Source organism: Parasteatoda tepidariorum, chromosome X1, assembly GCF_043381705.1.
Source record: "Parasteatoda tepidariorum isolate YZ-2023 chromosome X1, CAS_Ptep_4.0, whole genome shotgun sequence".
In the NCBI taxonomy this organism is placed as follows: domain Eukaryota; kingdom Metazoa; phylum Arthropoda; class Arachnida; order Araneae; family Theridiidae; genus Parasteatoda; species Parasteatoda tepidariorum.
Window position 1 is genome coordinate 52,773,430 of NC_092214.1, and position 14,175 is coordinate 52,787,604.

At 28.5% G+C, this 14,175-nt stretch overlaps 1 protein-coding gene and 1 long non-coding RNA gene across 3 annotated transcripts in view; one reads left to right on the forward strand and one right to left on the reverse strand.

Moving 5' to 3' along the window:
- The window catches only part of LOC122269370 (uncharacterized), a 104,938-nt gene that overhangs the window by 42,668 nt on the left and 48,095 nt on the right, over nucleotides 1–14,175 (forward strand). The window lies entirely within an intron of this gene.
- Nucleotides 1–14,175, reverse strand: part of LOC107443691 (uncharacterized) — a 73,070-nt gene that overhangs the window by 39,911 nt on the left and 18,984 nt on the right. Inside the window, exons 1-2 of one of the 2 annotated variants that reach the window (XR_006225147.2) lie at nucleotides 7,633–7,798; nucleotides 1,677–1,763 (exon numbers count right to left, since the gene is read on the reverse strand). This is a non-coding gene — a long non-coding RNA (uncharacterized lncRNA). Of the gene's footprint in view, nucleotides 1–1,676; nucleotides 1,764–7,632; nucleotides 7,799–14,175 lie in introns of those variants that run through there. The other variant, XR_001584017.3, reaches the window with a different exon arrangement.

The window sequence follows — 14,175 nt, forward strand, 5'->3', positions numbered from 1 at the left end:
TATATATATATATATCTTGTATGTATGTTGTATCTAAGTATATATGTAGTAAAAAAATGTAGTATTTTTTCAATTACTTTAGCCAAGTGAGCATAAGCAAGCATGAGATAAAATTTAGTCTGCAAAATTGTAATATATTCAACATTGGTCCCTGCATTTCATAATGGCATCAAAATTGATGAGTGACTTTGAAACGTGAAGACGGACTTCGCAATAATTTATCTTTTAAATTGATTCAAACAGCAGCTGAGTTTCAGAAGGATTGGCAAAATGTATGATAGAGCAACTTTGTCGAGGCCAGTGCTTTAATATTCTGTTCGAGTCATTTTTCGCCCAACTCCTCATCAATCATCGTTCCTGGGAATATTGACCATTCAAAAGCGCGTCCGATATAACAAAGAAATAGGTAGGTCTAAAGTTCCATAGTAATAAGCTCACAGTTAGGTCACTTATCACTTAATTTTGACGCAATACCAATAATGTTATCTAACGTTATTCGGAAATGCTGATTTTACAAGATATTTATGAAATATCAGATACATTTCATTTTAAAAATTCATACTTGAGATATGATACAAAAAGATTTGCTTATAAACTCAGAATAATTCAGAAATGCTAATTTTACTGAGTATTTGTGACGTATCGGATACAATTGATTTTGAAAATTTATCCTTGAGACATGATTACGGAAAGATTTACAGATAAGCTAGTGTTATTCAGAAATGGTATTTTTACAGGGTATTTATGAAATAAAAGATACAATTACTTTAGAAAATTTGTACTTGAGATATAATACAGAAAGATTCACAGATAAGCTAGTGTTATTTAGAAATGCTGATTTTTCGAGATATTTATGAAATATCGGATACATTTGATTTTAAAAATTCATACTTGAGATATGATACAAAAATATACTTTTCATTTAACTTAGTTTAAATAATAAATGGAAAGCCATCATTTTTAAAAATAATAATAAGCGTTTGTTTGAAGTTATATAGTGCTTATGAACGTTTTGCAATTAAAATATCAATAATGATATTAACTGTTATAAAAGTCAATTTTGTTATTTGGTTCAGTAATAAGATTGTCTTGATCATAATTTCATTTTTAAAGGCAAGCTGAGTATGATCAATGGTTAAATTTTCATTTTTAGCATAACTTAAAACACCTTCTCCTGTATGGAGAATTTTAAAAAACTCTTTTCTTGTCTTTCTGTTTTTCCCTTTCGTTGCATTGAAAGATCCACCCGAAATCACATTTTTTCCATTAATAGTAGCAACTGAACAAAAGCTTAACGTAAATGAACAATAAATTAAATTAAATTTTTACACTTTCAAACCTGTATAACCTCGTGAGATATGATTTTCTTCTTAGTCAAAGTAATATTTTTCTTCGTGATAGTTTTTATACTTTTTTAAATGTAAGTAAACACAATAGTTATTACTAATTTCTGATGTTTGATGTTGAGCAAACACGCTATTTTTAACTTTAAAAAAAAAGAACTTGCGGAATGTACACATTTGTTGAGTAAATACTTATTTTATAACTGTCTTTTTGACAGTTTAATAAGTCATAAACAGCTTATTTCTTATTGATTTTGAATTAATTTGATTTATTTTGAAGTTTTTTCGTTTTATGAACGATTTCTTGAAACCAAGTCTTAAATATGTACTCACATCTTGATGAAAATTCATATATACTTATCTGTGGTACCTCCAAGCTACGTGTGGCTCTTCAAAACATTTTGTAAGATTCCTTACATGCTGCAAAAAGAAACAAAATACAAATTTGATTAAAGTATTATTTACATTAATGATTAATCAGTTTTTGTTGTTACAAATATTATTAAACAAATAATGATTAATTCTGTTTACTGTCAGATTTTGAATCATTTAATCCTTTCTTACGTCAGGGAGTTAGGATAAGACTGGTTAGTGAGACGTAATTCAATTGTGCCAAAATTCCTTCTGTTTTTGTTGTTACAAATATTATTAAGCAAATAATGATTAATTTTGATTACGGTCAGATTATGAATCATTTAATCCATTCCTACGTCAGGAAAAATAGGATAGGACCGGTTAGTGGGACGTAACCGAGCACCACAATTGTGCCAAAATTCCTTCTGTTTTTGTTGTTACAAATATTATTAAACAAATAATGATTAATTCTGTTTACTGCCAGATTCTAAATCATTTTATCCTTTCTTAAGTCAGGAAGAGTTGGATAAGACCGGTTAGTGGGACGTAACCGAGTACCTCATTTATGCCGAAATTCGTTATGTTTTCAGTAAGCAAATTCTGAATTACACTTTACTAGTCAAGAAGAAGAAACTACCATATTGCCGAGTTGTTGCTGATTAATTCACCGCGTCTGTGTATATAAGTTTTCTTTTTTACTATATAAACTTTTTAATATTCTGTTGTTTTTAAATTAGCTTTATTTAATGGTCATTACAAATATAAAAATTATTTTTACCCCAGTATATTACAAAAATCATACATTAACAAATAATTAGGATTTAATGTAATAACAAAATTTTTCTGTTACGTTTCCATAATATTTGCTCTTGGGAAAAAACCTGGTACTACACTGTTTTGCCTCTACTCCCCTGATATCAGTGTATGCTGGCCCTACGAAAGTTGCAGCGCAGCGGAAGAAGACAACATTTAAGGCTGAACAATAGTTTTACGGTCTTCAGGACAAAATTCGCAGTGGGCTTCTTCCTCAAAGTACAAAAAGCCTTTATTTCTTAACTCATAAAATTTTTGAAGACCCATTATACAAGCTTGTAATTATCATCTATATTTAAAGGAATTCTCAGCTATTTTGTTTTAGAAAAAAGTAATTAATAAGTACTATATTATAAGTACTAAGAAATTTTGACCGGGTTCTCAGCACTCTCAAGTCCTGGGATAATTATCCCTCTCTCCTTCTTTCTTTACGGCCTTGATTACATCACATATAAATTACATTGTCACATAAAATAATTAATTGCACTATATATACTGAAAAATATATACTTGAATTTTTCTATAAAATAGAAATGCCTGCTACTTTTTCACTGAAATTTCAGTTTTTCTAAATTTCCAATAGAGTTAGTTTCAGAGCTAATTTTCATAGAGAATTCCCATACATAATCCTCGGTCTTTCCCCGCTAATGGGGTAAGAGCGATTGATTTGACTTTTTCTGGAAAAAAAATGTAAAAAAAGTAGAACATGCATTACTTTTCAGGAATGATTTATTGGGCATAACTAAACAATGAATATCTTAATTAAAGCCAACAGTTTCTAAGTCAAATAGTTAAGCTTCAGCTTCCATTCAAACTTCACTTCCCTCTACTAGTTATTTTTTTAAGAAAAAAAAGGAGTATTTTTTTATTTCTGAAGATTGATAAAAATGTATTATTTATTTTTCAAAACTAAGTATATGCAACAGTAATTAAAATACTAAAAATATAAATTCAACATGAGGTTACATAATTTTAATATCAAGCGTTAATTTTTTAACTCATCAATAAAAAAAATAAAAAAATTAATGACAAAAACTTTTTTTTCTATTTTAATCCTAAATTCTTTGTATTAATATGATAAAAGATAAATTATCTTGAAGAAGAGTCATTAAGCAGCTGGGTGTGAGAAGATAATTATTGTGCTCTTAAGCACTTTAGGATGTCCTATTATTAGAAATTAATAAATTCTACTACTAATCTATGTAGTTAGCCCTTAAACTAAGATTGATTATCGAAATTAAGTATTAAGTTCAAGAGATATTTAATGCTTAAATTTAAAAATGACTATTGTTGCTTATAATTTTGTTATATTTAACTTAAAGTGATTATATAAAGCTATATATTGTTAATAATAATCATTTAAAAAATTATAAAATTACAACTCAAAAGATTTGATGCATATTATGGTTATTTGTATCCCTTGAGTATTTTTCCTTGAGTGAGTATTTTTTGCATTAAAAGAAGTAGAAAAAATTTAATTTTACTGAATAATTATGGCATATTTAATTGGTTGTAATAAAGCAAATAATATTGGAGCCATTAAAAAAAGACTTATGGAACACGATAGATGTGTCCACTACCAAGAATTCTAAAACTCATCAATCACTGCGCATTGTTGAAATCTTGGCCTTAAATTCAATTTCGACCATGCCAAAATTATTTCCATGACCACACTATTTCATCCTCCTACCCTGTAATCTTGCTCTATTCATATGAATGCTGATTCCCATTGTTAACGGTATTAATTGATCACCACCTCTCCACAGTGCTTGGAAATGCATTTTATCCTAATTTGCCCCTCTCGTCTACTGGGATTTTTTCTTGTTTCGTTTTTCATCTTTTTTTTTCTCTCTGTTATTGCGGTTCTTCTAGTTTTATTTCTCACATTTTTTTCCCCCAATTTTCGTTGGCAATTTTACGCTTTGTATTTCAAATCACCTTTGTCACTCATTCTCGTCTGACAAGTCTTGAAAATAGGTGTCTGTTTTTGAGCATTTGAAACATGTCGACTGTCATTTTTAATTTATATGCTTTTGAAGCCAATGAAGATTTTAATCAGGTGACATTTGAAACAGTTTATTTTGCATTAAGCTGGGGGATATATTCATACATGAATGTATATATATATATATATATATATATATATATATATACATTCATGTATGAATATATCCCCCAGCTTAATGCAAAATAAACTGTTTCAAATGTCACCTGATTAAAATCTTCATTGGCTTCAAAAGCATATAAATTAAAAATGACAGTCGACATGTTTCAAATGCTCAAAAACAGACACCTATTTTCAAGACTTGTCAGACGAGAATGAGTGACAAAGGTGATTTGAAATACAAAGCGTAAAATTGCCAACGAAAATTGGGGGAAAAAAATGTGAGAAATAAAACTAGAAGAACCGCAATAACAGAGAGAAAAAAAAAGATGAAAAACGAAACAAGAAAAAATCCCAGTAGACGAGAGGGGCAAATTAGGATAAAATGCATTTCCAAGCACTGTGGAGAGGTGGTGATCAATTAATACCGTTAACAATGGGAATCAGCATTCATATGAATAGAGCAAGATTACAGGGTAGGAGGATGAAATAGTGTGGTCATGGAAATAATTTTGGCATGGTCGAAATTGAATTTAAGGCCAAGATTTCAACAATGCGCAGTGATTGATGAGTTTTAGAATTCTTGGTAGTGGACACATCTATCGTGTTCCATAAGTCTTTTTTTAATGGCTCCAATATTATTTNCTCTCTCTTTCTCTCTCTCTCTCTCTCTCTCTCTATATATATATATATATATATACTGCAAATTACTATAAAATAGCAAATAACTAACTTTTTAGGCTTCGTTAGTGAAGACTTGCCAAATTGTAATTACAAAAATTTTCGAAAATGCATTACGCTATACAGGGAGATAAGGTATATTTGCTATTATAGTTAAATTATTTACGTGATTATGTGCTTTTGATAAGGCTTTACACATAAAACTGGCTAGACTTCATATTAAAAGACTGACTTCATATTATTAAACTAGACATAATGAAGCTTTATTTTAAACAAGTTTATTTCCAGCGAAAACGTAATTTGTTTAGGATGTACAGACCGTTTTATTTGGAGGGTGAAATAAGTCAATCTTTTAAATATTCTTAGAAACCAAAGAGAAGCTGTGTTTCAAGGAATTAATACTTTATAATAAAATTATTTCAATTTTTCGGGTAAATTATTTGAGTTAAGTATTCTATGATTTTTAAATCAGGTTTGATTTATCAGTATTAAATGCGTTGGTTTTATACGATCTTTTTTATTATGTACTGTGCTCAAAATATAAAATGGACCACTCTTAAAAACTTTTGATCTAATGGTCGGATCTTCACCTTCTATTTCTCAATCCTAATGGCTCGAAGGGGTGATTTCAAATTTACTAATTAATTAGTGCAGACGATATTTTAAGCTACGAAATCAGACACAAAAACGTACTTTCACTGAATAAATATACCTTTTTTGATGGATTCGGATTTCTGTTATCCAAATATAGAGGGTAGCCGTAATCTGGGAAATATGGTTAATATAGTTTGCTCAGGAGAGTGTCCAATGCTTGGATCTCTGAATGTTAATTTTGCTCTTTGCGTACTGAAATACGACTTTTGCAGAATGTGATTTCTCAGAAACTATTTGACCGATTTTGCTCAAATTTTGCATTTTGTAATTTAAAATTACATTCTGCGAAATGATATAAAAACTGTCTACGTTACTATTCAAAATTCTTTCAACAAGTAGAAAATAAAATAAGGAAAAATAATTAATACTCACTAAAATTTATTTTTTGCATGGAATTATCTGTGGCTAAGCGAAATTTATAATTGTGAGCAAAATGTTTCAATTCCCTTAAAATTTTTTCGACATACGGTGAAATAAAGCAAAAAGTAAAATTAGCATTAAGGGGTACAAATATTTCTTTTTTGTGTGTGTGGGGGGGGACCGTATTTCTCAGATTCAGGCTACCCCCTATATTTTGGAGGTCAGAATTCCGAGTCCGTCTCGAAAGGAAGTTATGTTTATTCAGATAATGTACGTTTTTGTGCTTGATTTTGTAACTTAAAATATCCTCAGCACTAATTTGTTTTTTTATATAACCGTCGCTGAGCAGCCGACCCAATTTTGGGTTTACGACTTCTAATGTTCAACTCCGTAGCCTTGCAATTTTTAACCCAATTCAGAAGACAAGGAAACTACTGGATCAGTACCCCCAAAGGTATGATTTTTTGGACATGGAGGACTTAGTGACCCGACAGATTTCACGTGAATCCGTCACCATTTACTACGCGGGGAGTCTTCGCCCGGCAGGGATCGAACCCACGTCCTGTTGGACAAGGTCACAGTGCCCTAACAACCAGGCTATCCCGGTACAGCACTAATTAGTTAACATATTTGAAGTCACCCTTTTGAACCATTAAGATTGAGTCCTAAAACGCGAAGATCCGATCATTTGATCAAAAGTTATTGAGGACTGTCCGTTTATTATTATTTTTTTTTGCGTGTTGTTAATATTATAATGTATAATGAGTTATTATAAAAATTATAATTAATATTATAATGTATAAATGAGTAAAAAATTATTTCTAAAATTATTTTAAAATATAAGGTAGTGCTGTAATATGAATATTTTGCTTGAAAAAAAAATTTCCTGCTTAAATTTTCTAGCGTATAAATTAAGTTTATTCGCCTAACATACATACACTAATTTTGTTTATGAACAAAAAAAAAATGCTAATTCTTTATCCAGTTCTAACGTCTTAACAAAAGTTTTCCTCTTAAACAAAATGCAAATTCAATAATGTTTTTTTTTCAAAATTCATAATTATAGTATAAGGTTGCCCTCGATAATGTGATAAAATATTGTTTCGTGTATAGTTCGTTCTGTCTAATACAGGAAATACTTTTTTTTCACTTTCTGCAAAGCAAATATTTCTTGTAAAGCAAATCTATTAATGTTAAAGAATATAATAGAACTATTATTTTAAACTAACTTTTTAATGTGTTCATTATACTAAACTAATGCTTCCATGTTATTATTATTTAAAATTAATGACTTATAAATAACTATAATAATATTATAAATACCTTGATAAATGAGATGAATTTCTGATAATAATAAAAGGATACAATAAATTTGACAATAAATTTTATAATAAATTATTGCTTTCAGAAGCGATTGTTGATTTTGATTATTCCATGTCTTATGCTATGCGAAACATTTTTCAAACTAGACACAGCAAAGACATATTCTCTATTTCATTTCGAAATCTTAGTTTAGACTATTTTAGAGTATATAATGCTATTTTCGAAATATCATTCAGACCAACAGTAACATAAATAACTTGATAAAATTGCGAAGTATAGTAAGCGTTGTTTTCAAAAGATAATAATTTTGAAGAAATTTATGGTCATTTAACAATACTTCTGGGTATAATAAATATGATGGATAGTTAAGATTAGTTTTATAAGCAATAAAAAGATACGTTTATAGTCTTAAGATTTCGTTGAATAAAATAAAACCCTTTCCATGCACTCTATGCACCGAAAAGGAAGTTCCGATAAATTACCGTTCTGTATCTGGTAACATTTCTGGTAAAAAAAAATTAAATATAGGGTTTTTAAATATTCATTTGGTAATTTTTACTTTTATATAGATACGGTTTACCGGAAATTCTGGTTTTCAAAATTATACTTCTGATTATACTTCTGACGTCATGAAATTTTACCACATTTACCAAATTTTATCAAACACTAAAAAAAAAACTCATTTTATTGTTAATTTTAGCAAAATCATTGGTAAAGCGCTTCGTGTTCTCGTAGAATGTACCCTTTTTGATCAATTTCAGCTCTTAGTCAATCACAAATTGTTGCTCGTATGTCCTTACGCCTTAAACTATGTTTTGGAATAAGAACTTTGCATAATACTCCACAAGTACACGGAGAAAATAAATTCTGGTAAAATTACCGTACTCTATGGTAGTGACTTTTCTCGTAAAAAAATCCGTGATTCTGGTTAACCTAACCAAAATATACGGCATTTAAATTAGTAATGTGGAAGTTTTCAGATGTTAACGGTTTATCAGATACTTTGAGTTTTAAAATTAGAGTTTTTATTAACACACATGTAGTAAAAATTACAAAAACTGAGAAGTAATTTTAGACGAAATAAGGTTTTTATGCCATGCTCTAAGTTATCATGATAAAATTACCAAATTTTATCACACATTATATAAAATTATATTTTATAATGTGTTATTATTTTTATTATTTTTATAATTTTTCATTACTAATTTTGCCCAAATTATTACAGAAGCGCTTCGGTAAAATAATAGCGACCTTTTTAGTGTTTCCATTAGAGATAGAAAGACGGTAAATTTTATTATATTCTTGCAGTTTAGAACATACTTTTCTCTTCAATGTAAGCTTCACTTTTATTGGGCTTGAGTGCCTTTTGAAGGAACTGAGTGGCTTTCAACTACTATCTATAGAAGATATAACAATAAAAGGTTCAATATTTCTAACATTTTTTTAGTTCTAACTTTTCAGTCTTTTTGAAAATAATATTTGGCATTAAAATCAAATGTTGCTTTGAATACAATTCCACAATGGCATTGGTTATTATTTGAATATTTCAAAGAAAACAACGTAAGTGGTCCCGTTATTTTTTAATTTTCTAAAGGGAAAACTGAGATAAATTCATTTTATTTAAGTAAATGTTTTGCATATTCACTAATATATAGCATGGTCTGGTTTCGGGCATTGTTAAAAATTTCATTGAAAAATTATGGTAAAATAACTGACAACAGTCTGTCTATCCAATTAACCATAAGGTTTAGGGTAAAGAGCATTATTTACTTTATGTGGTTTTGAAACCGCTGACAACTAGTATGGTAGTAAAGCTATGAATACAAAACTATACGGTTTTTTAATCATTTACAACTAGCATAGTCTCAAAACATTAAGAAAAATTTAACAGGACATTTGGAGCTAGGCTTTTCGTTAGGTAATTAGCATTGGAGGATACTAATTGGGGAGTGCAGGACGCTGGAAATTCTTCATGTTGAAATGGAGGAAATATTGTGACGTCAATGATGGGACTCAAACCTCCATTTTGTCGACATATTCACTGGCTTATTATGTGGCTTATTATGAGAATGACAGATTAGCCTTTACGGCTATAATATATGTAAGGTAGCTGTAAGGAATTAGCTCTCATCATTAAGTGGGCTTAGTTAGTGCGATAAAATTCTGATTCTTTAACCGTATTAGGTGAATGCAGTAATAAAGTTTTTTCTAACAGTTTACAAATTTATTGCCATCTTATTTATGGTTATTTGACTATTTTATTCGTTGTTGTTGTAGTTCATTCACGTTGCACTAGAACTGCACAATGGGCTATTGGCGACGGTCTGGGAAACATCCCTGAGGATGATCCGAAGACATGCCATCACAATTTTGATCCTCTGTAGAGGGGATGGGACCCCCGCTTTGGTAGCTCGTTGACCTGCACGCGAAGTCGAGCACTTTACGGTAGAACAGTTTAACGAGGACCAATACCGTATACCCTCGGTCCCTACACAGACTAATATAAGTGGTCACCCACCGACACACTGACCGCAGCCTGTGATGCTTGACTTTGGTGATCTGTTGGGAACCGTGTCTTAAGGATCGGTCCACTGCGGGATCTGTTTTATTTGAATATTGTAAATAACGATTAACTAAGTTGTTATTCAACCCTTTTTTTTGAAGGAGTTTACAGCAGTGTATTAGATATAAATATTTATAATTTTGAAGTTAAAGAGGAACTATCCTTGCCTTTAGTGGAAAAAGTATAAATTTCATTTTTTTGTTCTAACTTTCATTTTGTTTTATGAATAATATTTGATATTAAACTCAAATATTTCTTTGAATATAATGCCACAATGATGTTATGTGACATCAATTACTATTTGAAAATTTTTAAGAAAATACTAAGTGGTTCCGTTTGTCTTGTTTTTAATTTTCTGGAAGGAATGCTAAGATAAATTAATTGTTTTTGAGTAAATTTTTAACTTATTTAATAATATATAAGATGTCTTATTTAATAATATATAAGATACGAATAGTCATCCTAATTTTAAATTTATAACCAATATTTTCTGTAAAAAATATTTGAATGCTATTCTACATACTAAACATGCAATATTTTTTTCAACTCCTAGTTTTAATAAAACAGAAAATCCAAGTTATTAACACTGACTGAAAAACTATCTTTGCATTTAATAGAAAAAGTGCATGGTTTTTTCAGCCAATAAAAATTTAATAACCATCTGTTTGTTTTACTTTTAATCTTAATCCAAATATTATTGTTGTAAAATTTTTTTATATGCTTATTAAACTTCTTAAGCTAAAAATCTTATATATATATATATATATATATTAATATNATATATAATATATATACAACTTAAATTTTTTAATCAGGACAATCTTTGCAATAGCTTATATGGTAAATATTTCAAACAAAATAAATTTATATTTAACTAAATTTTTATTTCATAATGTATTATGCACCCTTTATATAGAAGCAAAAAAAGATTAATTTTAATCTCTTAGCTTTAAACTGAAATACCATTTTAATTAAAAATAATAACAGTTTTATCTTATGTCTACTCGAATAGCGAAAACCTTAACTTCTAGAAATTCCTGACTTCTAAAAAGGAAATACTTTATGCTAACTAAGACATGGGTAAAATATATCACTTCAAAAGAAATAAAATTCTTTCCGTGCAACTGTCATTCCAAACATTTTAAAAAGGTCCACCAGTTTTAATGCTGTAAGCAATGACACGAGTTTAAATGAAGTGTAAGAAAAATTTAATCTCATTTTAATTCCTTGCTCCGAATGCTTAATTTGCAATATGGGGTTTCTTTTCACCTATCATGTCTGTATGGCTGCATGTAATTAAAATTTGCTGCAGTAAAGTTTACTTTTAGCTTAGAGTGAGAAAATGTATGAAAATTAAATCTGGGATGTTGAAGAAAAGATAAAAACGAAAAGTAAGAAATGTCAGAAATTTGGCATTTGAACCGAAATGGAAATTCTTCTGTTTCACAGTAGAAGGCTTTTCTGATGTAAATGGTATTTTTTTAATTCCTAAATTAATGCTCTTTAAATATGCTTCCAAGTAATATGGTGCTATTTAATTTGATTGGAGAAATTAAACAGTACACAAATAATTTACTTGCATATCTTCTCTGCTTGATATAAAAAAATATAAATCTAACTTTTTTACTATGTTAATATAAGGGAAGGTAAACTCATATTAACATATTTGCTGTATCTAATTTTATGTCATATTGTGTTAATGGGTATAATGTTATTTTAAATGGCTGCTTTTTAAGCAAAATAAATTTGTTTAACTACACGAAGAAAAAGTCCTATTAAAACTACTGTACGGTATGATAATGAAAGTTCCGAAGCATAATTCTGACAATAAAAATCAGAACAAACGATATTTAAACCATTCACTTGGTTCTGTTCATATTGTAATGGTTTACCTTAAATCCCGATTTTTAAAATTATGGTTCTCATTACCGCATATTTAGTAAAATTAACTTTAACCAAATGTATGGATTTTATGGCATGCTCTAAAATTTCTTGTTAAAATTGCCAAATTTTATCACATTTTCCAAATTTTACTACATATTATAAAACTATATTTTATTGTTAATTTTACCGAAATCTTTACCAGAGCGCTCCAATAAAAATTCAATATTTTTGCATCATTTTGGACTAAGTAAATTTAAATAGCAGAATCCAATTCTATAACTGAATTTGCCAAATTTCCTTTAAATTTCAAAGCATAAAGTGACTTTTTAAAAATTTTATTACTCAGAAATTATTAGAACGTTGCAACTTTCCAATAAACTAGCCATTCAAAATTATATAGTTTCAAATGAGTTAACATTACTCTTTCTAACATTAAGTTAAAATAATAATAAAATAAAAAATACACTTAAAAGTAATAGTTTTATACAAAATTGTTATTAGATAAATGTCTTTCATAATTACGCGAATAAAGTTTTTAATTCCTTTAAATATTTATACAAGAGCATTGTAGAAATATTTGAAGAATTTAAGTGAAATAATTTTCTTGAAAGGAAATATTTAAGTGAAATTAGTATTAAGGGGTCTTAACTAAACTATTAGGACCCTAATTTCTAGATTAAGGGTCTGTGAGGGTTGATTCCGCAGCATAATTCGAGGGTCTAAAATCCAAACTCATCAGAAAAAGAAGAGTACGTTTCAAAAGATCACCTTTTTGTTTCTTATCTCATATTTTTAAATATCGTGTGCACAGAATAATTAGGATTTTTAAAATTGTAAATCTTAAACCTTCAACTTTGTTCTGTAAAAAATATGATACGCATAAGGAATATTTTCTTGTCATTCCTTCAATTTTCTACAACGCATCGCTTTTATAATTATCTATGCGTTTTAGCAATGTATTTGATTTGTTACGTATTCGAAAAACCACTTTACAAAACTAAGCAGGCTGACATTAACAAAAAGACAATTTTGATCATTACATTACAGAAAATAGAGGGAAAAGTTTCTGCGAATTCAGTTTAAGGATTTTTTTATTTTTTCATTTTTCGTTCGTTAAAATTTGTATTATGTGAAATTTAATAGTCTTTTTGGGAGGAGTTTTTTTGTTTGATAAAAAGAAACGTTTCATCTGATTTAAGGAATGCAGTTTTGACTTTCATTGAAACGGTAACAACATTCGTTTAAAAAAAACATGATTGAAACATCATTTGAAACTAACATTTTGTTAGTTTCAAATGAATTTTTTCATCGTAAAAATACACCCAAAGATGAAAAACCCACTTTATATCTGTTCTTTTTTATATTAAGACAGTTATAATTCCAGGACTGAGAAGGAAGTATGGTCAAAGCTACCAGAATATTATAAAATTTGCCATATTTGTTTACTCTATGAGAACAAAAAACTCATTAATTTTCACAGTATTGCTTTTGCAATGATTTCGGTAAAATGAACAATAAAATATGGCTTTGTAATTCGTGATAAAATTTGAGAAATATGATAAACTATGATAATTTTATCACATTATCTAAGAACAGGGCATAAAAGTGAGTTTTTCAGTTAAATTTAGTTTTAGTTTTGTATCTTTTGCTATACTTATGGCAATAAAAACTATAATTTAGAAAACCAGACTTTTCGGTAAACTGTTTCAATAAGAACGGAAGAATTATTAAATGAATGATTTAAATACCATATATTGTAGTTTTATTAACCAGAACTAAGATTTTTTTTTCTTTTTTTTTTTTTGTTGTTGCTAAATGCCGTTATTATACAGTACTATAGTTTTACCAACTTTTTTTTTCTCCGTGTGAAATTCATATTTTTAATCAATATAGTATACAGTACTTAATAACAATATCAAGCATATTTATCTTAAAAATAAAATTTAAAAAAAAGGTCAAAATAATTACATTTCAATTGATCGCTTATTTCAAATTAAGATTTTCCGTAGTACAATTATTGTTTTTTTTATTATTTAGAAACACAATAGAACACATTACATAAAAACGGATTTGTCTAAAAGCGCAACGCTATTGAT